Genomic DNA, 12,843 nt, shown 5'->3' on the forward strand with positions numbered 1-12,843 from the left:
TTTCATAAATCCTGTTACTATAGGCCATTAAAATATAATGCTTGCATACTTTAAAACGATCATAACTGAGATCTGAGTATTCCTTAAATCTGAAAGTCCATCAAAATAACATCACAGATCATGACAAATACTGATTTCCTATTACCTACAACTTCAGACTACATTTAATATTCAGGTTCAAGGAATGTTGAAATGATATATATTTCACAATAATAGAATGTTCTCAAATAGTCCAAAACAGCAACAGTGTTTTAATAAATTGTGTATGGAAAATAAGATTAGAAAGCATGAATTTTGCAAAATGGCAATAGTTAATTCAAAGTACTTAAAATCTCCACACCACTCTGTTTCAATATCCTATTCAAATTTATGTTGAAAAAGTCTAACACATGATTGACTAATATGTGAAGTCTGTGTTTTCATCTGTATATATTACTTCAATCCTGGAAAATTTTTGGATAACATTTTTCTATCCTATCATTAAGAAACATTTTCTTAAGATTTGTTGGTAGTATGCCTAATATCTAATTCTTTAATATAATATAAAATATTTTTAACTATTGAAAATGAATAGTTACTATTTATATTTATATTTTACTGAGTACTTATGAGAGCTCTATTAGGCAATTGTCAGTTTTAGGAGTGGGACACAGACACGCGCGTGTACGTGTGCGCATGCACACACACACACACACAGAATCCTAATTTAACAATTATACTCACTACTCTGTTATAGACTCCTCCCCTTCTTGGATTATGAAGAGAGAAGAGTTAGAACAGAGTGTGTGGCACAGGCACATGATTTACACAGTTGCTTTTGAGAAGGACATATTTTCTTCTTTTCCTACCAGAAGCAAATTGCTCTTTTATCCCCTGTTCAAGTTTAGTCACATGAACACAAGGGACAAAAGCCCCACACCACTCTGCTAAACATTTGTCATTCAGGTTCTTTGCCAAGTATATGACTGAATTACCATTTTCATCCACTATGTCTACAAATATCACTGTGTCTGTGTTATGACTATACAACACACAGAAACCATTTCTCCCAACATCACTCGGCTTCTACACATTCCTACCTTGCTTGCATTTGTTCTGGTTACCATCTTGCTTAGTGTGTTAGCTCTACGCCTACTGATACTCTGCTTGTAAAGTGCCATTTGTGTTTCAAGCTGAAATACCTTGTGCACAAATCAGTAATTCATACTGAAGAGGAATTTAGATAAATACTTAAGTAACATATTGATTAATAAAAGAAGTAGACTAGGATAGGAAGGGAAAATAGGAGGAATAAAAATATTGCAGATCAGTAACATGGAATTAGTTTTGTACCTAACAATAGTCAGCAGGAGGCCTTTAGAATTACTTTCTCTATAGTATGAGAACTGAAGGATGGTTTCAATCATTGTTCAACTTTGTATTTCCACCACGTAAAGAATGAAATGAATGTAATGTTCTTTCCTTGTTTGTGGTGTCTTTGCTAACAGGCTGCCTATTTCATGATCAGGTTTATCAGTGATGTGAGACAACTTTCTGTTTCGTCTTTTGTTCCACTCTTTACCACATGACTTGTCCAAGGAGGAAGAATAAAACAAGACTATTTTCAGTACAATCATCGCCCTGCTTCTGTTCCCATTCTGGTGTTATATACTTTGTCATCATTTTTCAGGCTGTTTAGTTCTATTTTATGATTTCTTCCAGATATGTATGTTAATACTTTAAAAATTATCTTATATATGAATATTGTGTTTATATCAGGTCTACCTCTTCCTTTTGCTTTTTACTTCTCCTGTGGCTCCTGACTCCTTCTCAAATTCATGCTCATATATGTGCATACACAAACACAGAGATTATATATATATATATATATATATATATATATATATATTTCATTTAGTGTTGCCTATATGTATATGTGTTTAGAACTGGTTTAGAACTGACTATTTGGGACTGGTCCCTGGGGAACACTGCTTCTCCCTCTCTCTGAATTCGTTATTTGTAGTTCATTCTTCATCTATGGGGGGCAGGCTTGTGATGTACTGGTGTATACTTGTTAGTATAGTTTGTAGCTTTGTTACCTTCCTCCTGAGACTTACATTTTATCTATCTGTGACTAAAACAAGTATACCAAAGAGTTTAATCTATCTAATTCTTTAAAAAATACTTCTAGGAAGGAGATATTGTTTGAATATTCAACTCAATCATTCCATTTGAAATCAAGTCTGCACACATCCTGAAAAAAAATCACATGAATCCTCATCAAATGCCTAAGAAGTACAATCCATTCAAACTCAAAAGAGTGTCTCCTGTGCTGTGCTAGCATTTCCGGATAGCAAACAATTTTTCCTCCACTCTTTTTATTGCCTATTTTGTGCAACAGAGATGGCATCTGTATTTGATATGTATTTGAATGAACACATATGGGAACAACGGAAATATTTAGGGGCTAAACAATAGAGGACTGCTTAGAAAATGTTCAAGTTCATGCTCATGATTTTTGTTTAATAGGTATTTTAGGTCTACTAGGTTTGGTTTGCCATGATTTGTCCATCTTTTTGAGATTTTGTTGCTCATTTGTTGTGAACAAACTGACTTCTCTATTTATGTAGTACAGCAGAAGAAAGTTTTATTGACAGTATTTACATTCAGTGTTACATATATTGTTTATTTTTAGTATACTTGCATGATAAAGTCAAAATGATAATCTTGTTCAAGTTCGGTTTATTTTACATAGAATGCACAGAAAAAGAAGGAGCATAGATAAAATACTTGTGTATATACCGTTTCCTGAGTATTTTTAAAGTTAATGGTGCCTTTCTTATTGTGGATTATGTAAAACATACAAACTTTATTTCGTAAGAGTTCTGGTAGAGAAAGTACTTCATTGTTGATAAAAGGTTTTTCTGAGTTGAATTCATACACCACATAAATTCTATATCTCATTAACTTCATCATTAAATGTTTACAGATTCTGCCATTCAAGTTATCTCCCCAAGCAAAACTTATGAATAAATCTTCTTGAGAATTTTGTTCATTTCATAAAATAAACATTATTCATTAGAAAACAGAGTGAAACTTTCAGTTAGAAGAAATCATTTTCCAGAAAATAAAGTCCTTTTTTATAGGAAGGACAGTTTTTCTGATTATGCATTTGTTAGAAGCTTACATAATTGTTTATAAATTCAAAGTTCAAAATAGAGACTAAAATATGATATTAAGGATTATCAGAAATAACTACTGTTGGCCATTTGGTCTCATATTAACTGTGATTTAACTGACTTCTGTGATTTCTAATTTAATTGTTGTGTGTTCTGAACAAATTGTCCGTGGAACAAATGAAGAGAATGAACTTTAAAGAAGGTAAAAATCTGGGTGTTGATTTAGAAATGCTTAGTGATTGATTAAAGAGTATGTAATGGACCTGTTCTTGTCTGCTTGGCTCTTCCAGGGTCACCACACTGAGGACTATGTTTTTGGTCAACTTCTAGTCATGTGGGACTTTATACTTCTTATGGCAAAAAGGTAAGAGTTAGAGCCATAAGACCATATTGGGTTTATGATTATATAAAGTTTTCTGAAATATTGTAGCATTCTGCATCTGGTTTTTCAGTGTTTAGAAAGCCATCGTCTGTGATGAGAAATATCCCACTTAAAAAAAAAATCAACCAGGTCTTCCAAGACATAACTTAGAAATTTCCATGGGAAAATTATTGAACCTCATCAAACTTTGCACTAAAACATATGAGCTTTGCTTTTATTAAGCTTTTTGGATTTCAGGATAATTTCATCATCACCTTCTTATGTAAATGACAACTATGTTCATTACATTTACCTAAAGTTCAAAGGATCCCATGTTACATAGTCAAATACTCTGTCATGGCCTGAGTGATTCACATATATCTCACTGAATTACTACTTGAAAATTAAGTAATAGAAGATATAACAATCTTGTAAGGTAACACAAAGACATGAATCAGTGGCTATATTGTTGACAGTAAATTTGATTACCTATTAGGTAGGAAATGGGAGGTGAAGCATATATTGGTGCTATATTACCTAAATGATTTTGAGAAATCACCACAAGAAAGATTTAAAGTGCTTAAGCAGTGGGCACTAAAGATCTTGTAGTGTTTTCCTGTGCAAAGAGGACACAAGTACTCTCCAGAGGCCAGCAACGGGTTTCCATGTGAAACAACATGCCTTTCACAGTTAATGAAGATTCACTGCCATTGTTTAGTACATGGACTCTGCAGGGGTGGTTAATTAGTAGAAGATGGTGAGGATTTGCTCAATATGGGTGAAAGTCTTGAGTTCACTAGTTGGTACTTAAAAAAATAAAAAAAAATCTATAATTTTGTTTTGTATTTATTATCCAACTCATTTTTAAAATTACTTTTTCAAAATCTATAAAATTTTCCAAGTATGATTTTAACATTTTTCTCATATTAACTCTTTGCTAGCTATTTTTTAAAGAAAAGATATGGGGGGATTATTATATTTCAAACTACCTAACTTGAAATTTTCTGAGCTCTTTGCTTTATGATGCTTTGAAAGTATATCATGTAAATCTTTTTTTTTATTTTTTTAATCTTAAAAGGCATTTTCTTGAATTCTCTCATTTAGAATATCGTTAAAGATTCATATAATTACTGAAGAGTAGTGGATTTAACTTATAAAAACTTTTATGCATTAAATAATTAGGGAATATTTCTTTGACATTGACTTAAAACAAGTAGATTTTTTTTATGAAATAAAATTTAGAATTCTCACAAGATTTCCAGTATTAGAGTCAGAAATCTCATTAAATTTCTCCTACAAAAGTCCATGGAGTGTTCAGTGAAGAAATAAGAATGTGAACAAGTCAGTCTTTTTTGAGAATGGCAGCTGAGAAATATCAGCAATCAAAGGATGAGAATGAGTTTCTGGAAGACAGAAGATGGATGGCAGCACCTTGATGGATATATTATAATAAAGGGAGCTATTGTTCACTATACTCAACAAATTTGCTTTAGTGGAGCTCGAAGCTATGTGAAGGCCGTTGAAATTGGTGGAGGAGCAGGATCAGATAGCAGTATGACTAATATAATGGCAATCAAATACTAAGCATGTGTTAGATCACCCCATTTATTTGCACAAAGAAATCTTTTTTTTAAAAAATTTAATTACATGTTAATTATTACATCATGAAGAATATACATTTTCCTTACTTAGAATTTGTTCACATTGACAATACTGCCCTTGTTTGGTATTTGGCTATGTCTACATCATAAGTATGCATGTGAACACACACACACACACACACACACACACACACACACACACACACACACACACCACAACAAACCATGCTCATTCAAGAAACAGCCTAACAAAAGCACAATAAATCCTATGTAAAGATTACATTAATTTGCCTCTTTTATTTATCATATTTACCAATGAGCTACAATAAAAAGACTATTCTAAAAGAAAAGCAATACAGCTCAAATTAAAGAGATGCAAGCAAATAAAAAAAATTGACTTTGAATTAATATTTTACAGATTTTAAGATATAATTTAGTAAAACTAAGCAAAATTTAAAATGCAGGTGATAAAAATTAAATCTAACAAAATTTTTGTAACAGAATATAAAATGTTTTAAAAGATAGAAATAAAAATATTACTTAATAAGAAGTAATAAAGAGAAGCAATGGAAATGGAAGAAGAATCATTAAATATCAAATATGGAATGCTATTGTGGTTCATAGTCCTCATAACTGGATGGGACAACTAAGTGTTCTCCTGTCTTTGCAGCTTTCAGGGAGAAGGACTATAAAAGTTAGTGATTGGGGAAGAGGCTTTCAAGTCAGATTAGGGTCAGATCCTCTGAGTCCTGTGTTTGAAGTGCAAGATGCTCTCAGCAATAGGGACTTAGCTTCAACCTTTGGGAGGCAAACGAGGCAACAGATATAGCCCATATTTACTTAGGAATCTCTTGGATTCCCTTGAACAACAAATTTAAAGATTTCTCATGCCATGCCTGGTACTGGGGTTTTTGATTCGATAGGCTATAGTTCTTGGGGAAACATTGCCAACCTGAGTGCTATAACTTTATTTAAACCATATGTATATATGATTGCACCTAGACTTATATGTATTATATGAAATTTTATGCAAATAAAAATATAATATGATTCCTTTTGCTTTTTCAAACATCCTTTGTGTTATAAATTAAGCTATTGCTAATTTACTTTTTAATCTTTAATTGATTTGGATCTTTAACAGTTTTGCACATATATAAAGTCTGTTCTGATTACTGTAATCTCCCCATCTCTCTAAATCTACCTCACACCCTGTTAGCTGCTCTCATAATCCCATTGTTCAGGGGCTGGATAGATGGTTCAGCAGTTAAGTGCATGTGTTGCTCTTGCAGAGGACCTAGGCTGGTTCACAGCACACACGTAGCAGTTCACAGCCTCCTGTAACTCCAGTTCTAGGGCAACAGAAGCTATATTTTGATCTTCACAGGCAAAAGGCAAAATGCTGCTTATTTTCATACATACAAAGAAACACTCATACACATTAACAAAACAACATCATCAACCACAACAACAACAACAAATAAACCTCGATAATATGACTTCCTGAACAAGACCTGAATAATGACAATACCAATTGGCAAACAAATATGTATGAGAAACATTTCATGTGCACCATCATTACGTGAAAAGTACACACAACTAAAGGTTGCTGTGAGAGGGAGAATTAGTCTTCCCTAGGGATGAGTCCCTAATTGGTTATCCAATTCTAAGAGATTGGATCTCAAAATACACATATATTAACTAGGACTGGATGGCACACACCTTTAATCCTAGGACTTGAGAGGCAGAGGCAGTTGAATCTCTGTGACGGCAAGGCCAGCCTGTTTTACAGTTAGTTCCAGGATTGCCATAGTGACACAGTGAGACGTGGTGATATTTTATTTGTGCACTCCAATAAAGCTTATCTGAGAATCAGAGGAGAAAGCCAGACACTATATTAAACACAGAGGTCAGGCACTGGTAGAATACACCCTTAATCCTAGCATTCAGGAGGCAGAGATTCATGTGGATTTCTGTGACTTCAAGGCCACACCAGCAACAGAGCCGGGCGTGATGGCACATGCCTTTAATCCCAGCAGTAGTTAACCATAGAGGTCTGGAGGTCTGCACAGACAGACAGGAAGTGATAGAGCTTGGCGGAAAGAGGAAAGTGATGTAGCTGGACAGAGAGAGGAAGTGAGATGGCAGGGCACAGAAAGGATATAGATATGAGTATAGACACAGTAGAACTCTCTGGAGTCTGAGGAGTTGGTAAGGTGAGGTTGGCTGTGGCTTGTCCTATTCCTCGATCTCTCAGTTTTCACCCCAATATCTGGCTCTGGATTTTTTATTAGTAATACTGTTAAGCAATTTGTCTTACAGTGAGACGCTTTCTCAAAAGCGAAAAAGAAAAAAAAAACTAAAAATACAACAAAACACATTTATATAATTACTACTGTGCAGACTCATAGATTATACACAGGTTGTACTTTTATATTTGTTCATTTGTAGAATGTGATGTGCATGTGTGTTAAACAAAAGTAATTAAAGAAAGAAGCCATGGATTTGGAGAGGGCAGGGTGATGATATGTGAGGAGTTGAAGGGAGAAGAAGAGAGAGAGGGGAAATGAATAATATTTTAGTTAAAAATAAAACTTAAAAATACTATAGAATATCAAATCCCTTTTCCACTATAGAAGGTAGCATTTCACAGTCCTTCTCCTTGTTTTCCAGCTCTTACATTCTTATTACTGACTCTTTCACAATGGTCTTTGAACCTTAGAAGGGATGGTATAAATGCCCCATGGAGGGTTGAACAATCACCATCACCTATTCTTACCACCTTGGCCAGACACCTGCCTCCACATCCACTGCTGTTCACTGAAAAGAAAGAGTTACTATGGAAAGGCAAAGCAGGGAGTAGATTGTTTGGAATAAGCTAAGCGTCTCAGAACTGAGTTAAATACTTTACCTGTGACTACATTGAGAATGGAGGCAGAAGTACAGAAGCATAAATAGCACACTTCTAAAAATGAGAAAACACAACTTGATATGTAAGGAAAATAAATATGTCTGCAACTAAATAGTGATTTGTATAAGTAAATTATGTTTGTGAATGATATTATCTAGGAATAAACATTTGCCTTAATAACATAATGCTAGATAAACTTCTTAGGGAATATTAAAGAAAAGTGCAGTTTTAATTTTAATATGCACATGAGATCAATTAATGTATCACATATGCAAATAGGAAGGCAATGACCCTGATTCTGAGTACTTGTTATTTTTGGAGCTGGCATATGGCTCTCTCTAACAGCAGACATAATAATTTCAATAATTTAACTACTAATACCATGTAATGAACTCTGATTTGTGTTAATTTGGCCATTACTTATCAATTTCATGCTAATTTTTCAAAAAGTCACTTTTGAGCAAGTATTAGAATTTTTATTTTACATGCAATTTTTCAAAAGTAAAAAGTACCAGAATTTTTGTTCAGAAACTTGAATAAAACCATAGCAATTTTGCGAACTTATGACTGTAGATAGGTGTTAAGAAGTTCAAATAAAGATGTTTCTATAATTCAAAGTTTTGAAAGTATAATCTACATTGAATCATAATCCCAGGAAATAATTTAAAAGTTCTGATGACTTTTAAGCATTGCTGAAATGTTTCCCTCTTTTGTTTCAACCCTTAGAGAATATTGCATGTTTGGTTTACTTGTTAATGAGGGTGGAGGTTATCGTGGCAATATTTACATATATGTAGGTAGATGTATTATAGATACACATTTTACCAGTTTACATATTTAGAAATCCAATATGACAAAGGCAGGAAAAAAAATCCCCTCTTCCCAATTACAAATAAAATCACCAAGGTTTTAATTGTAAGCTTGGTCTTGTCCATATGGCTTCATTGTAGATATGGATTGAGTAGAACCTAAAAGGCACAAACATTTTGTCTGTTTGATTTGGTGGGAAACCTAATACCAGACTGTGGTAGGAGTAAAGTGATTCTTGTTGTTATGTATGTTATTTTTAATATCTCATTTCACTGTCCACACATTTGCCTGTTGCTGGGAGGGGACCCTTCACTCAGACATGTCTTATGAGAAGTTAGTGAGTTACTCTGAGACTGCAAACAAGTAGTAGGAAGTAAACAAGAGTTGGAAGCCATATGTCTGGGTGGCTGGCATGCAACGGAGCACAGATTTCTGCTTACATCTGCTTTCATACATTCTCCATGACAACTAGTGTGAAACATAAATATGATCTATGGTATTTTTGTAAATACCCTTCAATAGATAATTCCCATAAAGGACAGAGCTCACACTAGAGAATGCATGTTTTACCTCTTCTGGCTTCATCTGTGTGCTATGTCACTTGTCTCACTAGCTGGATCATATCTGTCTGTCTCTCTGTCTGTCTATGTTAAATTGTTTGTATTAGCTCATAGTTCATGATGTTGAATGAATTCAATTGTTTGTATTAACTGACAGTTCATGATGTTGAATGAATTCAGGTCACTTAAACAGGCTTATTTCTGCTTGAACTGCTTCTCTAAATAGATTTGGCTGAGAAATGCATAATAGTATAGAAAAGCTCTTTTGGGGAGTGTTCATTATTCCACCAAGATGAATCCTTTCAATCCCATAATTCCCTCTGATGCTGAAATTTTGAAAATTTGAGCATGCTACAATATGAATACTAGGAAAGTACCGAGGATGTAATAGCATTTCAGAGACTATTTCCCAAACATTATGAAGAATATCATTCAATAACTGAATACATCAGGTGATCATCCAATATAGAAACTCATGTAAAATGAGGGCTATCTTTGGTATAACAGTTATATCTCATGTTTATGAAAACAATATTTATGATTGCCATTAGCTATATCACTGCATTCAATACCGTGAAATAACAGATTAACTTTTAAATATAAGTTTGGATGTACTTTTTTTTTTCCTCTACATTTTTAAACTTCTTGTAGTGGGTCTCTGTGTATCATTAACACTGGCGAATTTCTCACTTCATGAAAAGAAGAGACTGCATGTCAAATTTAATCAGCTGGAATTGTTAGTTGAGAATTTTGGTGTTTCACTTCCTCCTTAAAAAAAAAAAACAAAGTTGACAATATCTAGGATGATGAGTTGTTATGTGGTAATTGTCATTGATCCAGAAATACACAAAAGCAAGACAACAAAATAACAGCACAAAACACCCATGGTCCCATACAAACAGGTAGATGGATCAATGATAGATGATAGATAGATAGACAGACAGACAGACAGAGAGATATAGACAGAGACAGTCAGATATTAGGTTCTTAAATTATCCTATTTTTTGATTTATAAATCCTAGGTTCCTGTGTACAGCCTCCAGCCCAAATTTCTTTGTTTACTGCAATAAGCTGAGCCTCTTTCCATTCCTAGCACAGCCAAGGCTCCAGATTACAAGAAATAGCTGAACCATGTAGCAGCTCCAAAACATTGGATAAGTTGTGTGGCATGTTTGCTTCTCCTCTATCCACACTGATCCCTAAATATCTGCCTCAGATCATTTTACTAAGAAACAGACTTATGCATGCTTTTACTGCAGATGAAGCAAAAAAAGATTTGCTTGAAGCACTCCAAGAAGATTGATGGGAAAGTGAAAACTGAAATAACCTACCCTGCAATATTTGTGGATGTCTTAGCATTGGCAAAACTGGACACAGTTTCTGTCTGTTCGATGACAACCAAGGGTTGCAATGCTCTTCTCTGAGGAGGTCACACACTAGTTGCACAAAGTGAGAAGGATCTTTGTGAGCACAAAAGTAATCTCACATCTTGGTTTGTACTAGTTGCTACTCCAATCCTTTAATCAAGGCGAATAACACCATTCCATTGAGATTGATTAGAAACAGGCCAAATAACTGACTTCAAAAGGTTTGACACTGGTAACTTGTGTATGGCGACTGGAGCTGCTACCTTGAGAAAAATTGATAGGATCGCCAGCAGAGAGACATACAAGCCCTTTTGATGTGGCTCACGTGAAAGATGCCAATGGGCAACAGCTTTGACCCTCAGATTTCTGACATCTTTACTACTTGCAAAACAAACCATGGATTTCTCTTCTGAGGAAAACGAGTCTGCCTCACCACTGCTGAATAGAGAGACAGAGGTTACCTTCCAGAGTCATAGGTGAAATGGTCTCTGGGATTCATGCTGGAGGAGTATTCATACTCTTGCTATAAATCTTTCATGGTGGCATTCTAGAAGGATGATTAAACGGCATTATGAGTTTTAAAAATATATATTTCTTGTATTTATGAACTGGTTTTGGATGGAGAAATGAAATATATAGTAAAAGAATATGTGTTCTATTGATATAGAGATAACTGTAGAATCCCACCACTTCTCACACATTTGTGTTCTTTATTCTAATACCGTCAAATTCATCACAACTCACTGTTATTCATGCTTATCCAAATGAGGTACTAAGGTTAGTTCTCATTTGTTTTCTCTTTGGATTTAGTGGATCTTTTATACTTGATGTAAGAGGACAAATATACATTTTAAGATAGTATCTAGATATATAAACATTTTAAAAGAATTATGAAAACTATCATGTCCTATATCATCTGTAACTAAGTAAATTGTAAATTTCTATTCATTCAATATACATTCCAAAATACCAGTATTGACTTGTTTAACATAACACTTTACATGTGACCCAACATATAGTATTATTTTAGGTCTCAGAGAATGGGTTTAATTGTTAGCTTATTTTATTTATTTATTTATTCATTTATCTATTTATTTGTGTGTGTGTGTGTGTGTGTGTGTGGTGTGTGATGAGACTTTTCCTAAGGAGGCGAAACACACATGTGTACTCACTCCAGACAGGGAGCCCATGACAAACCAAAGTATGTAAACAACCAAAGTTCATCTGTTGAACCATAGGTTTTATTGGAGTTACTTATCAAAATATAGGTGACAGGTTACTTACAGGAACAGAAATGACTTAGAAAAATAGTATTAATAAGAGCAAGGACACAAAAGGCACCTTCTCTGAAATAGAAAATACAAGAATAGAGAAAGCACTACTGCTGGTAGAGCCAGATACATTCTCAAGTGAAGCAGACACACCCCTTCTGTGTGTGTGTGTGTGTGTGTGTGTGTGTGTGTGTGTGTGTGTGTGTGTGTGTGTTGTGTCAGTGTTTCAATCATTTGATTTGAATCTTTCCCAAAACCACTTCTATTCACTCTGGACTTATGAATTTCAGTCAGCATTCCATTGTCTGAGCACATGAGTGTCAAAGAGAAATGTTCAACTTTGTGTTAAAATGGAGTTGAATGCTTAGAATAGATTTGATGAAACTGAAAGAAAAAGAAATGTGTTGAATTATGCATACTCAGAAAGGAGCAAAGATAGGAGGAATTAAAAAAAATGTTGAGGCATTCTACAATCCTATTGCTTAGCAACTGTCTTGGATTTCAGATCTCTTTGAATAATTTCAACTTGAATTCACCCATTAGATAATAATTTATATGCAATCAAGACAGTTCAGAACATTAAAAAATAAAGTTATAGATTTTGGTCCTCTAGTAAAAGTAATTAATAAATAGATATATACTTAACACTATGCTAATGTTAAATATTTACTATATTGGTTTTGATAATATCCCACCTGAACCAAGCAATCAAATAAGTATATAAATATTTCTTGGCTACAAGATATCCTTTTTGAGTAAATCAGTATACTTAGTATCAGATATAAAATAACTCATTGATTTTACTGA

At 33.9% G+C, this 12,843-nt stretch overlaps 1 pseudogene; it reads left to right on the forward strand.

The window, feature by feature from the left end:
* The first annotated feature begins 10,424 nt into the window (after window positions 1-10,424).
* On the forward strand, window positions 10,425-11,178 carry LOC121832536 (small ribosomal subunit protein eS4-like; annotated as a pseudogene).
* Window positions 11,179-12,843: the final 1,665 nt, after the last annotated feature.

This window comes from Peromyscus maniculatus, chromosome 10 (genome assembly GCF_049852395.1).
Source record: "Peromyscus maniculatus bairdii isolate BWxNUB_F1_BW_parent chromosome 10, HU_Pman_BW_mat_3.1, whole genome shotgun sequence".
Classification (NCBI taxonomy): Eukaryota; Metazoa; Chordata; class Mammalia; order Rodentia; family Cricetidae; genus Peromyscus; species Peromyscus maniculatus.